Here is a 16917-nt window from a genome sequence, read left to right as displayed (position 1 = left end):
CCCCTTTCATAACGCTGTGTAAAAGCCTAATTTGGTGCTAATGGGCCGCTATCTGTTTTTATAAGCAGTTGCATGCAACCACTAGAACTTTACAAGGAGTGTTTTTCTCTAAGTGTGTTTGCAAGAAATGCAATTTTCTCTAAGAAGGGTATAGTTAGATGGGTGTGAGGGCGGTGGGGGTGGGGTGGGGATGGGGTGATTTGGTGCTATGGCTCAGGGTGGAGTCAAGGACAGAACGTAACCACTTTAGCAGTTCTCGACTAAAAACAAAGTGTAATCTGTGACGAGGCCCAAACATAACATTTGAGAGCATAAACAGAAAGGTGGAGCTCAGCGACTTCAGCACTACAGTGCTCCATTCAAACCCTGGAAAACATTGTGGATATGAATTGCAATAAATTTCTAGAAGACAGAAAGGCTAACGAGGCAAAAAGTGACACAAAGTTAAGTATTCGCTCTTCTTTTAGCTCCGTTTTGTCCTCCTGAGGGAATTGTCTGGCTTCTCAGCTGCTAAGTGCTCTCTAATGTTCACCCACTGGCCAACTCTGTCTCTCTGCTGTTTGGTGAGGGGCAAGTAGCTCATAGTGGATTCTTTGAGAGCTTTTTTTTTTTTTTTTTTGCTGGAAACAGCTGCCTTCTGTAGCAAAAAATGACACTGTAGAGGTTTTCCCACCAAGTTAGTTCAGATTCGTGAGCTGGTTCTATTCAAGGTTCTTGAAATACTGGCGTCAACCAGTCCATGTTTTCAGCCAGTTTTGAAAAAACCATTGTAATCAAGGATGTGTCATCAACATAGGAAATTACACGTGCCCACTCTGGTTCGCACTTGAAGCCAATTAAAGCCTGTTATTCTTAGTTTCAGCTGGGAATCAACATTTTGGTTTCCGAACCAACTTATTTTTGGTCGAAATGCTTCAAATTGTTCATCATGGAACAAAGCTGGTTCCATGTTGGTTGGAAGAGCTATTATGTGTTAACCAAAACAATGAACTGAAAGATGCTAAAATGCTCTGTAGAACCGCAATGTAAGTAGTCTTCTTCCCCTAAACCTAACCAGACAGCGACTGTACCGCGGGGGTCCGTTAAGTGTCACTGTCATGCTGTCATTCTGTACAGAGCTACAATTGATTAAATGGCTGTGGTTCTCCTCAGCTCTACAGAGCATTTTAGTGTCTTTCAGATAATTGTTTTGGTTTTCAAACCAACAGTTTCAGTTTGCTGCTCTCATATACCCCCTCTTTGACCAATGTTGAACCACTTGGAGCAAAAACCAAATAAATCCAGCTGGAACCAAAAATAACAGGCTTTCCTTTTGGCTTCAGGTGCGAGTGGGCAGGTGCAGCGCTATCCATTGATGGCACATCATCGAATATCACGGTTCTCCTCAAAACTGGTGGAAACACGGGCTGGTCCGCTAGAGAGCACCACGCTCCAAGAATCTTGAAAGGAACAAGTTCACGAACCTGATCTAATTTTGTGGAAAAATGCCTGCAGTGAAATAGTAGTAGTGGCTAATGTGGATCTAAATAAACAGATTATTATAAGCTGGTTTGGAAACCGGTCAAGTTTAACACCCAGTTATCTAGTTATGATGGCAGGGAAGATCATGGGAGCTACACTCCTCAACCCCCAAGAAAGCAGTTTAACTTATTAACGGGCAGGTCCTGGAGGGCAGACCGAAGGGGTAACTCAGATCTAAGACGAGTGAAGGTTCTACCTAAAGCGGTTTGTCCGCAAGCATGCGAAGTGAGTTGTGTTTTATTTATGTACAAAGCTGTGTGTGTTCTGAGCAGAGTGCCTGACTATGTGATCCACTTGCTCGGTTGTTTTTATCTCCATGCAATTTTTAAACATGTGCTCTGATGTGTTTCTACTGTAACGTCTGGTCTGATGCAGCAGATCCTTTAATCAAGACAAGTTTTTCCCCACGGGAGACTATAAAGCAACCTTAACCTTAGTTTTGTGAACATCGCTGTTGAAGAAGCGGCTACAATCTCCGAATTATTAACACTGCGATAACACACCAGTAGCTCCTCTCGCCCTGACAGCTCAGGCAACATGCATCAAAGACGTTTTTTTGTATTTACAGCCACGAATAGATAACGCAACATTATTACTTTCCTTATCCATCTACCCTGGCGTCCCTCAAACATTATGAGTTGATAAAAAATGAAATGTATGACTCTAATGCCGGGTGAAGGATTTGTATGTCTCTTAAATCTTTAAGTACGCTGCCAATACGAGGCTGAGATCACGAGCGAGAGGTCTGAACGTTTCTTTCAACATCGTGGCATCCTAATATAGATTCATGCGATGAGTGTTAGGCTTTGTTATCCTGCCTTGATTTTACAACTAAAGGCGGGAAGCTATAGAGGGAGGCAGGCAAAGATACAAAGCAGAGCATCAGAAGATCATCTGATGTTCCCTGCGAAGCAAAAGTAAAAATATATTCATATTTTCTCTGAAGTAGAGGAATAAAAGATTATTCACATTCTAACACCCACTCTTTGCCGCACTACAAATGTGATTTACAGTCAGTCGTTACCACTAGCTTCGGGTAATAAGAGAACTGGGGAGCTCGGAAATGCATTATCATAAATAGAGGAGCGCTCGGTACCTGAAAACACAGAAAAGTGCCATTAAAGAGCGTGTGAACTCTATGACATATCTGAATAACTAGCAATAGAGAAGCCAGGAGCACATTCAACTCTCATTCCTCTTCTTTATGAAATGTGTCATTGCGTGGAACAACTGCTGCTCATCAAAGTAATTGTTGCGAAAAAAGGGAGACGAGAGGAGAAATGAGCAGAGACCGTCTCCACCTCTCCGGATTATCAGCAGTCTCGGGCTCGCACAAGAGGTGGACGTATTTATTTTTCATGATGTTTCCGAGGTGAAAAGTGCATCGCAAAGCAATAAGTCAAAACAGGAAAACAGCTCAGCCTGTGTGTGAGTGTGTGTGAGTGTGTGTGTGCGAGTGTGGCTCCTCAGATGACGTTGCTCAGCCACTATCATTGCTTTTTCTCTCTCTTCTTCATCTCTGAAATGGGGCCTCGTTTCGTACTCTTATCTCGGATCTAAGACGATCCATCTCACCAACCTTGTTTCCCAAAAGCATCAAAATTCATGACGTGCAATTCAAACGAGCGCTTCCCGTCCACTCACAGGAGGCGAAGGGCACCCGGAGACGATCCAGGGGAAAAACAGAAATGACATGCGTATCATTTTTGCTCATATTCAAGTCTACGCTTTTATCTGCTAAGTTGAGTTCGATGTACAATTATATATATGTAAATACATATATAGATATATTATATATATATCATATCATATCATAGCCTCACGATTCCCTTTGTCTTCATCCACATAAAAAACTAAAATCCACCGGACCACCCGATAATCTTGAACAGTTTACTTCAACAAAAGAAAATGTGGTGAAGAGTGTCTCTAAATTACAGTCCTGTCCTCTAAACTCAGGTCCTTTTTGAAGTCAGCGTTTGGAGAATGTTTGATTGGTGTAAAATGGCTCAGCAACAACAGCTGAGGCTCAGGAGTATTGAAGTATTTAGACCAGTTAGATGGACAAAAATGATTTTTCCGAAACTGAGTGGAAGAGGTCATAACATGAACCTCATTCATGAGAAATCCCGCTTTTTTCTAAAGTAACATTGGAGACATCATTAAAATTTATAATGGGAATACAGAATGGAGAGAAACGCTGCAGAAGACAGGATATAACTATGATTAGCAGCTAAATAGACCAAAGTTTACTTTATTAACATTTATCAGAGAGCGGCAGGCTAAGAGCTCAGACTACAGAACGCTTTCAAATATAAAAAAACAAATCCTTGTGTTGTTTGCAGCGTTTTACATACAGCAAAGGATTACACCAAAGTGTATTTAGCAACCTCTTTAGCTTCATGAAAACTGGATGATAAGCAGCTCTTAACGGCTCGCACGCACACTCAATCTGAGGTAATGCTTTGGGAGAAACCTGTAAAAAAAAATGTTGCAGAGGCTCGAAACTTTCAAAATCAAATCTTTATTGGGAGAGGTTTTCTAAAATCTGAGAGAATCAGGACACAGAAGAGCGAAAACAGCTTCTGTTTGTACACGAGAGGTTCACCGACCTTCCCTCTTACACTAATCATCAATCGCTCATTGCAACATAAAGCCGTTGACACCGAGAACTTGCTCCGAGTTCTTTAAAAAGACACACAAAAAGACTGCCTCCCTGCTTCAAAAGTAACATCTGCCTTTTGTCGGAGTCTGTGTGAAGCCGTCAACAAGAAAATCCAGCTCTCCATCTATTATGAATCCGTCCCTTTTTCTCACCCGGACATCCATTCACTGTATAAAAGGTGACTGGATGGCTTCACTTACAGGTCGACACATGTCAGGAGTGCGTGCGCGTGCATGCGCGTGCGGGGTATGTAATTGTGTTGTTTGTGCTGGAAGTCCTCTCTTTGACGTCTGACTTCAGTGTGGTCCATAGTTCTGGTGACAGGCTCATTATTGCCCACATACCGGCTCCAGGGTGGGAAACCAAACAAGAAACAGCTCAATCATTTGGTCCCTTTGTGTGGAGCTTCGGAGAAGTGCTGCTACCCAAGTTTGTCTTTACCTTTGTAGATTTCACCCGTAAATCATCAATTTTCTGTAAAAGTTCCTGTCAAGATGAAGGAAGCAAAGTAAAAAATGTGCTGTGACTTTGTGTTTGTCATACTGTAAAGCCTGTGGATGTTGCTATGAAGCCAAATAGTGCTGGATATGAATCGTGGTTATGTTGCAGCGCTCAATGTTTGGAAGGACCTATTGTGCTAAAAGTTTGTATCAGCTCAGCCTTAACAGAAAAACTGCCATATAGGTCGTCTTTATTGTTAGGCAGCGACCCTGGTGGTTGTAGATATTATAATGTGCGCAAAGGAGGAAGTCAGGGGATGTAGTATAAGAGCCAGAAAGTCTGCGGATGGAGGAGGCTGGGGTGGACCCGTCTTTCAATCCGCAGACCACCGTTTTTCTGCGTGAAACCAAAAGTCAATCGTGACATTTTTCTTGAACTTTTTCTCAACCTCACCAAGTTGTTTTGTTGCCTAAACCTTACCCAAACAGCAAACGAGTCACAGTAGGGGTGGGTAAAAAAAAAAAATCTATTAAACTCTGAGCCCCCTTTCTGTCAACGTCAGAAAAAATAAATACATTTAAATATCTTATTTTTGCCATTTTCAACTTACGCCCAGTAGGTGCATACGTGAAAACAAAAACCAAGAATAGATGAACTGATTTCTGAGCAAAAAAAAAAAGTTTTAAATTGACTCCAGTAAGACTTCCATCAACTACAGTTTCAACAAAATCCAGCTCAGATCAATATTTAATAAACAATATTAACATTCAAATCCCTTATTCCAACCCCCCCTGCCTTCTGAAGGATTATAAATCCACAAAACCGAGGCAGTAAAATAAATGTTTCAAAGCATTTTAAAACACTCAAAATTCAAATCTCATCGGCAGATTTATTCACGGCAACTCCAACGCGGACACGTTCTGAGCAGCTCACTCGATAAATACATCATTTAAAATGGCTACAGCCTAAAAATATGACTCAGTGAATCATTTATGGGTTAACAATCAAAGTTGTTCTCCAGGCATGAGGCAGCAAGGCGGGACTCAAAAAAACCTCAGACAACTGCCTCGGTGAGCAGCTGATAGAGAAGAGAGGGAGCACACACAAAAGAAAAATATCTTCTGCTCCAGCCGGCATGATGACAGTTTTTTTTTACTCGCTGTGTTTTTGCAATTTAGGTTATTACTGACTGGTGTCTCATGATCAGACACATTCGAGGCACCGGTTTCACAAATAATAGCCAAATAAAACCTCAAATTGGTGTCATTTTATAAATAACAGATACTCAAATACAAAGAGCTTTGTTCCTGTATTGATTTTTCTTTTTCTGCAGAGAGCAAAACAGATTTGTTTTTCAGGTTGACTATTGGTTGCAAAAGTTTCAGTATGCGTGCAAAAGTCCATGTCAAAAAGCAGGATTAGCATCATATTAAGTAAAAAGACCTGCAGTGTTGACCGAGATGTCCTTTAAAGACCTCCTTTACACCGAAAGACGAGTACACGCGAAGTCTGAAGTCGGTGTGAAAAATTAGATAGAGTAAGAGAGGGGAGAAAAGGGTGAGAGCGAAACGCTCGAGCAGGCAGAAGCAGAGAGGTGAGCGTGAACCATAGCGCTGCGCTAATGTTTTCTTTCAACCCATTAATCTCTCGCTGGCCACGCCGCAAAAACAAGGCCTGGATGAGAGGGGGGCTGTAATCACACAGACTAAGCTTGCCAGTGGCTGACTGACCGTCCCTGGCCTCCTGTCCGCTCCATGAAATCCAGAGTTAAGTTCACGCATGCCAGCCTCGGCCCCAACAAACACAGCAGCACAGGAGAGCGAGTCAGATGCTGCCGTAATACAACTAAAGTCACGATGCAGAAGTTATCGATGTGAAATACGTTTGAATTTAACGGTGCCCTGTAGCTTCAGGTGCGCCTCAGTTTTACATTCGGTACATTCACTCAAATACTGTACTTAAGTACACTATTGAGATACTTGTACTTGAGTTTTTCCACTTTATGCTCCATCATACTTTTACTTCACTACATTTCACAGGGAAATAATGCACTTTTTCCTCCTACACATTTACTAAACATGTTACCATTTATCAAACTATGGTATGAAAATAAGATTCTCCAGACTTGCTTTGGTTGTGTCATCCATCACAGTGAACCTCAAGTCTGCAGTTGTCTGCATCACTGGTCAGTAGGGCAGTTCAAGTTTAAAATGATTTTTAACATTGGGGATGAAATATTGAAGTCCGTCAAAATTCAGGACCGTCTTGCACAAATCAGCAATAACAATGTAATGTTAGCTAGCTAGCTAGACATCAGCAAACTTTAAGCGAATGCTTTACGCCCTTGGATTGAAGTGCGCCCCTGAAAAACCTCAGTTTGGAGGTCCATGTAGCCCTAGCACTTACCCCTACCCCCTCTATCCCAACAAGAATCGGGACACCCTACCCCTAGGCGTCACTGCACAAAATGTCATGGTAGGGCCAAAGGATATGTTGTGATTGGGACTTTATGTCTATTTATTGTTGGGTCGAAACAGGAAAGCCTTTTCCCAAATTATTGCCACACACATACAATCTCGCCTGGTCATATAGTTTATGTTACTTGCCATTTACTGTATATGTTTTATTTGTGCTACATGGACTAAACCCTGCCTGCGATATGCTCCTTTAAATGGCTGCTATACACAACACATGATGGTAGTCTTCATCACACTCACTTCAACAATCTGAAGTTCACTTCCCCTCAGTTCAAATGCAAACCATGTGCAGCACAGTATTCCTTTTGATAACACATGGCCTTAAAATATTGCTTCAGGCTGGAGTCAAAGACTGTATACGGCAGGAACTCAGCATAGAGGAGTGTAGATCAATTAGCTGGGGGGGAGGGGTAAATGGAGATCCACTGCAAAGAAGAAAGCAAGAGACGAAGATGACCTGCAGGAGGAAGAGGAGGACGCGTGGGAGGGCTGGATTGATGGGTGGACAGCAGGCAAAATTGCCCACGGAGCCACTTTGTTGAGATAACAGAGTGGTATCAGTGCCGCGGGATGATTGGGAGGGGAATCACTATCTCTTCCTGAATGCCGGGTGCGTGCATGTGTGTTTCTTGAATGTGTGTTCAGCTATACACACATGCGAGCACCACCAACGCCGCACACACTCATTTCTTCTTCCCACACACCCATCCAGTGTCATGGGCTTCAAAGTCCCAAAGCTAACGGGATGGGACCACCACGGTTAGTTAAGTAGAGACGTGATCCATGTCCTGATCACAGAGGAGGACGAGAGGTGAAGGGGGCTAGTGAAAGGGGAGGTGGTAAAAAGAAGCCAGCTCAAGAAGAAGAGACAGAGGTGGTGAAGATCTCACATGGAAGTGACAGAGACAAAAAGAAAGGGAATCAAGAGGGAGAGAGAGAAAACTGGAAGGGAGAGGAAACGACGGCGTGTCTTCGGAGAGGTGCTGGTCCCTTCTCGAAGAGGATACGGGTGCTGCTCAATCACAGAAAAACTTCAAAGGCTCTTCATTAAAGCCTTGCCTGGAGATGGGAGCCCTCCCTCCCCTCCCCTCCGTCCCCTCCATCCTCATCCTCCTCATCCCTCTTTTCTTCACTGTCTGTCTCACTCACTCTCTCTCTCTCTCTCTCTTCCCCCGCCTGCACTCAGCCATTAAAAACAGCAGGTAGAGAAAGCGAGTGAAAGACAAGAAGAGCTGGGAGGAGACAAAAGGACACAAAGGGAGAAAGATCAACCATGCAGGCAACAGAAAGCCACGTCTGTTGAGTCGAATGGGCAATGTCTTTTCTTAGAACCTCTCTTCTTTTGTTGTTGCTCGGGCTCAATCAGCGATGTTGTCTTGCTCTCCTTCTTCACGGCTTGAATGGTTTCAGTCAGAGACGGATGAAAAGGTGCGCACAGGCTTGAGTGAAGAATCAGAATAGAAACAGATGCGAATGCTTCACAGTGTTTGAAGCCTGCCGCATTAGGTGATGTGTCACATAACTTATCAACTGTCACACGAAAGCGCAGTGTTCCCAAAAAGTCAATCTCAGAACTTGAGAATTGTTAAATTTGTCAATGCGCGTCACGTAAATCTTCACCCAAAAATGGTGCCGCGTTCTGACTCTGATGTCGAGCACAATCATCTGTCTTTAATTTGATTTTGCACACATGACCAGAACACGCAATGTGTTTGGTGTTGCTGATACATTTGATCAAGGCATTGAACACATCAGGTCCACTCAACGTCATGTTGAAACATACACCACACGGGGGGAAAACTGAGTGAGCAGCACAGCTGATCATTAGCAGCGTGAGGACTGCACATGCAGCGCATCCCCCTGAGAAAACACACTCCAGTCGGCAGATAGAAAATCAAAGAAAAAAAACGAAAGTGTCATTTTGCTCTGATTGGGCGTGCAGGCGTGGACATCTGTCAGGCAGAATGACAAAAAAAACAAGTTTCTTTAGCAGACAGAGGCCGGGTCTGTCATAAATGATGAAAAAGCATCGGTAGCCGTGATGGGAGTAGTGACAGAGATGTAGAGGCATATACAAAATCTAATGACAGAATGGTATAGCTGAATTGCCAGGAGCCAATTTTTGCATCACTACTTGAATGTTCGCTCAGGCTGTCACATCAGTGGCATTCTGGGTATGTGATTCAAGCGCTTGTTGTCAGCTCCACTAATCAGAGTTACAGTAACGCTGGCATCAATGCTTTTGTCAACAAATAATGATGGAATGCATTACAGCAACTTCAGGTAAGAACTTTGATTAAAAGATATCAGCAGCTCGGGGCTACAAACAGCTTTTCAGCAGTTCAGTCAGGCACACAAGCTGTTTTATAGTCACATGTTTGATTTACCATCTAATCAAATAGGACTTCAACCTACATTATCTCTTACATTAGGAACATATTTGGCAGTATATTCTAATGCTCAGCACTGTGTTATTGCTGCTACAGCACTACCTTAATTTAGCAAATGTATGTGCCCAAATATTAGCATTAAGATGTATGTGAATATGTGAGTGATCCTTTGGTCCTCAATCAGTTGTTCTTTTTTGTAAACTCCTTTATGCTACAGAAATATAGAACATATATACAAATATTTATATACATACTATATATACACAAATGTGTATATACCCAGGAAATAATTCTGTAGTGCATTTTTTTTTTGTTTTGTTTTTTTAAATTTGCGTTGGGGTGAAAGTAAACAGCAGGAGCAAGATGGTGATTATAACATGTTCAGCATCTTCTTATTGAAAATTCAACATCAGGTAAACACTGTCCATCCAATTTGACTACATTGAGCAACAAGCATCATTGATGCCTACACTTTTCATCCCACTGAAGTCCTGCCCTCTGCCGGCTCCAGACATGGTCTGCCTGTTGACTACTGTAAAGATGTGGGCACAACAGGTCTCTGTAAAGATGTGGGCACAACAGGTCTTTGTAAAGATGCGGAGACAGGTCTCTGTAAAGATGCGGAGACAGGTCTCTATAAAGATGTGGGCACAACAGGTCTTTGTAAAGATGCGGAGACAGGTCTCTGTAAAGATGCGGAGACAGGTCTCTGTAAAGATGTGGGCACAGCCAGGGGCAGCCTAAAACTAGTTTGCATGGCTCCCATCCTTCCTCCCTGGGGCCGGAATGCCCCAGGGAGACAGGTTGGATGGTTGAAAGATGCTGTGGCTGGTGATCATCTCAGAGTCTGCTGCTCTGAATCCAAATCCCATGCTTTTTTCTCTCCAGTGCTGAAGAAAGACTAATGTCTTTCTGTCATAGGTAAAAACTGCAACAAAACTGCAACAAAATATAAAGCAGCTATCAGCCTTTTTTTCCCAAACTGAGAATCTGCGCTAAGTCTTTATTCTGGACCTTTCCACAGTGGTATTTTGAGCTAAATGCTAACGCCAGCATGCTAACATCCTCCCAAACATCAGGTACATGTTAAACAAATACGGTCACAGGCATCCTCATTTTATGGGCCAAGCACAACTTGGACTCATGAGTTCATAATCAACAGAACAAAGACCATCATCCTCGACCTCGAGGGACGACCATGACAGCATGAGTTTTACAGGCATTTGGTCAGAAACCAAAGTACTGGACACATGGAAATTTTGACCTGGTGAAGTCTCTAGATGAAACCCCAAGGGATCAATTATTAAGTTAATAAAACGTATTCTGACAGGGCAGAAAATGTCTGAACCAGGTTTCTTAGAAATCTATCCAATAGATGTCCAAGACTTTTTTCAAAATCACATATGTGAACTTTAAGATGCTGCTAAAGAAAAAGTTAGGGGGGGAAAGGATTGCCATCACTATAGTAGCAACAGTATAGATACCAAATCTGAACATGTCAGGACCTGTTGGGAGCTGTTAAGGCCCACTGAGACACGATGGGACCTGAGACAAAAATTTAGAAATGATGTCTGGGTTCGGGTCAGGTTTGGACACGTCAGTTGACATGATGCTTTCAAGTTATATTAGTTAATTGTTATTTTCCAAGCGGCAAACACTCATTTAGTTTTAGTTACTTAAAGATGGAAGACGTAAACCAAAACTTGTCATCTGGCATGTTTTAAACTACTGCGGGAATTGACGATATGGAAACATTTTAATTTAGTCATCGATGCAGATAATAACGAAGCAGGTCATGTAAAATATAGGACTGATGAAATACGACAGCGTGACAGGATAACATGAATACAGTGCCTTTACATAACTTTAATTGACTTGATTGAAACAGAATGCCTGTCGAGTTCGGGTCGGTACAGGGTCCTACTCTCTCAGAATCAGTCTTGACAGAAATTTACGGCCCGAGCGGCACTCTACACTAGAACATTATGGTGGTTACCAGAAGTTCTTGCCATGTGAGGTGCAAGCTTTCTATATTTGAGTCCCCTACTTGACGGGGAACCAGAGAAGCAAACGGCTTTTAAGTCAAGAACTTGACAAATCTGGTTGTTGACTAAGGTATGCAGTCCATGTCTGATGGCGTCAGCTGTCGTGATTTGAATTCTTAATATAATGGAGGACCTTTCGACTTGCAGCTCCACAGGTTCTCTGCAGCTTTTAACCACAGGGAGGACTGGATAGATCATTTGCAGTCCGGGAGGAGGCCTGGCTGTTAATGATCTGTCCGGTCTGTCCTCACCAAAAACATCCTTGCCGCACAGAAGTGGCTCGCAGTGCTCGACATGCTTCAGTGCATCCATCACCAGCAGATTAATGTGACGGGGCTTCAACTGCTGTCGTCAGGATGATTTCTCCACGTCAGTACAAATAAGTGATTAACTTAAAGCATTAACACATATTTACTCTGACTACTAGACCAGTGTACATCATCCCCCCGCGTCTCTCCATTAATATTTGACTTCAAAGACCCATCCTCTTCCATGCCCTCTGGTTTTAACATCCTGGAAAGATGATTCATTTGGAGATATGAGGCTTTCATCATATAGCGCTGCAATGATTACGAGAACAAAGGCAGCAGTGCAAAGACGGGTCTTCGAAAAGGTCTGCCTGAGTTCAGCGGCTGGAAAGTATCCTCTTTCTGTGATGAATATATAATCAAACAATAAAAAAGATGGAGTCAGCATGTCGTGACTTCACTGAACCTTCTCACTGAAATGTATACGTGTTTTATTAGAAGTTAATCCTGCAGCTTTCAACATCAAACCTCAACTTTTCCTCTTCAGCCTTGATCTTTACAGAACAATTTGGATGTGTCTGAAATCCTCCACTGTGCTGCGTATATTTTACAACACTGAATACTCAATGAAGTGAAAAGAGAATAAGTACAGATGCAGTCAATGTTACAGGGCCTTCACACTACTAAAAAACCATAATTCAAACCAGCTCCGGAGAAAGTATTTCAGTCCCAGTAAACGGAGAGTTCCCATGGGCCCTGAGCACAAATCCATATGACTTTTCTTCCCCATAGCTTCAGATCTAATTAGTCTATAATGGCTCTAAACGTTCCCATCACGGGCACTCTAATCAAAAACAAAACTTCCATTTTCTCTCAATGGACCGCCGATGAGCCGGCCACATTTAAATGAAATGATGGCAATATCGTGTTGCAGACTATAGCTGGGTAAGATGAGAAGTCTAGCGATGGGAAGTGTGTGCGTGTTCATACCAGGGTGCTCAGGGAACGGAGTGATTTCCAAATCCTATCAAGAGGAAGGTGGCACATTGGCATTCGTTATCAGCCAGCGTTTAATCAAGAAACTCAGTGATTAAGTGGCAATGTGAGCAGCTTGTCGTTTCTCCAAATTGGGTTTGTCGTGTGTGTGGAAGCTTACATTAGCCGTTTTAAATCGCACCAGTCAGCGTTTTGTTACATAAGCTATCTCTATCCCAGCAGAAAATCAACTTGTTTGTCTATTGTGTCTGTAGCTTTCTGACAGCACATACTTTTTGGTCCAGAATAAAATACCTCAAAAACTAAATTGCCGTGTAATTTGGTACAGACGTTCATGGTCCTCAGAATTTGTAGATCCCCTGACTTTTGCTTTAGTGCTCCCATGAGATGGACATTTTGGGGGTTTCATTGAATTATCTTTACAACTATTGAATGGACTGTGGTAAGGTTTTGTACACAAAAACTTCAATAAATCAATAAACCTGTCATCTAATGTTATTATCTTATTATTATTATCTTATTATGTCCAATACATTGGTTTGTGGCGGTACTGGCTGTAAATTGCTTACAGGCCAGCCCGACCTGCATAAAAATATATAAACAAAAAACATGTAAAGCTAGGGGAACGCCCAATGTTCACTACTAGGACAATCAACCAATAAACAAAGGCCTCTTCTAGGTTTTATAAATAATTGTGCTCCTACAAGCCCCAGGGAAATAAAAGGTCAAACTGAAGGTGTAAAGGGGTTTTAAGGAGTTCCCAAATAAACAAAGTTTCCTCACTATAAAGATGTGGGTAGCCAAGAAAACAAAACAGGGCCTAAATGGACCAGAGTTTCTGGCTGGAATGAGGTTCTCAGTGATTCAGGGAGAGATTCAGAATGGGTGAGAGCCACCGGTTTGCCACGTCTCACCTCTTTTAAGCCTTTACAAAAAGGATGTCATCACACCATGATTGTGTGTATGGGAAATGCCCCAAGCTGCTCCTTGTCTCCTTGCAGTGTCTTCTTGAGGCAGTATTAAATGGCAAAATTAGATATTTGACATTAGAGACACATATGTCCAAGACTGTTGTAGTTAAAACTAAACTAAAAACTACAGATTATTTAAAAAAATGTCTGAAACGATGTTGGGTACTTAGAAAAATAACTGAAATTAAGATACAAATATGCAGGAAATGTTTTTAGTCTTGATTTTAAAATCCTGCCCCATATTATTATAATAAAAACAATTCAACACATTCAAATAAAAACTAGACCAAAGGAACAAGCCCTCTGGAAACTAAGTCAAACTAAACTGAATTGAAAACAAATTACTAGTGGAAAATGCAACACTATAACTCTGAATGTCCTCTTTCGTATGTTCTGCAAGTTCGTGGTCAACGGCTCGAGGGCTGAAAGTTTGTTGGAGCGCTCCCATATTCAACAACGTATCCTGGATACACGTCTGACTCATGCCAATAAATCTAAATCATGTCAGAGAAACTGGGACAGCTGGAGGTTTGGGAGCAGAGTGTTTAGATTGTATTGGCGCACAATGTTCTTAATGTTCCCAAAACATTGTTGAAAATGATACTTCGGTTTTGTTTGAATAACTGAGTAGACGTGTTTTGTCAGACCGTGGGGTGTGGTCATCCCTCGGGGTGAAACATACTATTATACGCTAACAATATGCTTTGTGTGCTCATAATATGAATGTATTTATGTTAGGACTCATTACTCAAAATTAGAGAGGTGACTCACAGTCCTGAGCCAAAAAAACATGGGGTTATCAAAATAAATCAGTGCAGAAGCTGAAGTGAATTTTTATTTTACTGAATAAGCTCAAAAAACCTAAATACCACATTTATGGCTTACAGCTTGTTAAATTACACTGACCCACATACACGTGGACCAAAAATCAGATGAAACTGAACCAAGATGTGATTCTGCTCTTTGAAGTGTGCTTAGTAAACAAGATTAAGATGTTTGTGTTCTAATACAAAAGGGAGAAAAATGTATTATTAGCTATCAGACAAAAATAAAATATACGGTCATGGCTCGATTGGGCCATTTAAAGGGACTACTAACATTGTCCCAGTATACAAGCACCAGGGGAGAATCGGTTTATGGACAGGAGTATGTCCGACTCCACTACGGTAGGTGGTAGCTAGTTGCTACTGGACCTTTCATCCGGTTCACCTATTACGTCACATACCAAAAAAGTGAAGTTAATCAACAATCAGCTCCTTGTTTTTGTTGACGTTGAGAAGGATATCGTTCTCTCTCTGCGCTCTTGATTGTTGATTTCCTCCCGATCATTGTTTGAAATCTTGCCGATCATCCGGCCTAACTTTACAATAGAGTTCCCTCAACGTCTGGATGTGCCGTCACGGTAAACGGGAACTGGAGTAGAGGAGGTGTGACTTCCAATCCGATCTGTTGGGGTCTGTTGGTGAGAAAGTCCAATATTCATTCGCAGAGAGAGGTACTCGAGCCTGGAGTGTAAAGTTTTCCACTCAGCTTCGTGTGAAAGATTGTGTTGAATGCTGAAGTCACCAAACAGCATTCTGATGCAGGTGTTGTTATTTTCAAGGTGTGTGAAGGCTGAGCGGAGGGCAGTGGAGATGGCGTCCTCTGTGGATCTGGAATTAAGATTCATGTTTCTGAGAGATGAAAGAGCCTTTAGTTGTTTTATGGCTTCTGATCGATCTCTACATCGTGTTAGCTTAATATTCCCATCATTAAAATGTGTTGGAAGTAGCCGTTTCATCACTCTTCCATCCCAAATGTGCTGTTCTTTATGCAGCAGCGATGACTTAAATGATTAATGTTTGGAACAAACCCGACAACCAACTTGAAAAACAGCCAGGCGTTGCACTTCTAACCTGTACCAGCTCTGTTTGTACTTTCAACCAGGAATTAAAAATCTGTTCAAATTCCCCGGTGGATCATCCCAACTAAGCAAAATTGTTGCATAATTAGTTAATGCTTCCCTGCCTAATGTAAAAAGCATCATTAAGCTTTAAAACCTCAAGACCCAAATTACCCTTTTTTTTTATGCATGACTCAGAGCTTTTTGAAAGTGGAATGATATTAAAGTAGATGGAGGTTAAGCCCACGCAAAATTGGTACAAATTCACCACATTATAGCGCTTTCTTTACAACATTTACGTGATTTACCTCCTAAGCATCTTTGATCCAGTAAGACCTCTGATCCAGAGAAGTACTCAGCTTAGCTCAGCTCCCCTCACCAGGGTAAATTACACGAGCTCTGAGACAGCTTTGCTTTTAGGGAAGGTGAGAGAATACTGTTCATGCTTTTATCTCCTCTGTCCACTTTGACCAGTCAGACCTTCAATCCAGGAGGGCATTCAATAAGAGAGCAGTTAGTTTGACTCAGTTGGAGCAGAGATGGGAGTTGCCTATGCCGTGTGTCTTTTTCAGCAGAGACAACCAAATATTAAATATATTAAATTCATAAATAACCAATATTTATTTCCTCCCATCCCACTCCTTCCATTTTTCCCCCCAATCCCACGTAGATTCCTTCACTTACTTCTGATCCCGTCTATGCTGAGTAATTACTTCCCATGCTAAACAGACTATTAACCTCTATCCAAAAAAAAAACCTGTGTTAAGTTTAATATTCAATCGTCAGCTTGGAAATATTATGGTGTTAATTGGACCTCCCTAACCTGCGCCGATCAAATCCAATCTGAGGGAACGAAGCAGTTTACAAGAAATTCTGATGGTAACTGTTTCAGACAATGTGCTGAAAATGAAATGAGCAATGCGTGTAAAATAACCTGCAGATAATAACACAAAATGCAATTACTTTAAACACAAAGTCAGCCACATGATTAGCTATGAATGAATGACTTTCTGTATCTGTTTAGGTATCTTTTCTTATATTTAATCGAGACCCTGTAAAGTCGACCGGGTGGAGGCAGCTCATATTGAGAGTGCAGGACATGTCAGGGGTCGGCAGTAATCTTCCTTGCCTGTCTGAGTACTTTCTCCTCAAAGAGCTGTTGGAGGGTTGGATGCTCCCTCACGCCCATCACTTTTAATGCTGTGCGGACCAGTCTCTTTATTTCTGCTTTCAGCTTCGCTGTAAGATTCCCAAACCAAGCAGCCATTCCATGTCTACTAGAGT

The sequence above is a fragment of the Pagrus pagrus genome, assembly GCF_965226575.1.
Source record: "Pagrus pagrus genome assembly, chromosome: 17".
Lineage (NCBI taxonomy): Eukaryota > Metazoa > Chordata > Actinopteri > Spariformes > Sparidae > Pagrus > Pagrus pagrus.
Note: the sequence above shows the minus strand (reverse complement) of the source record.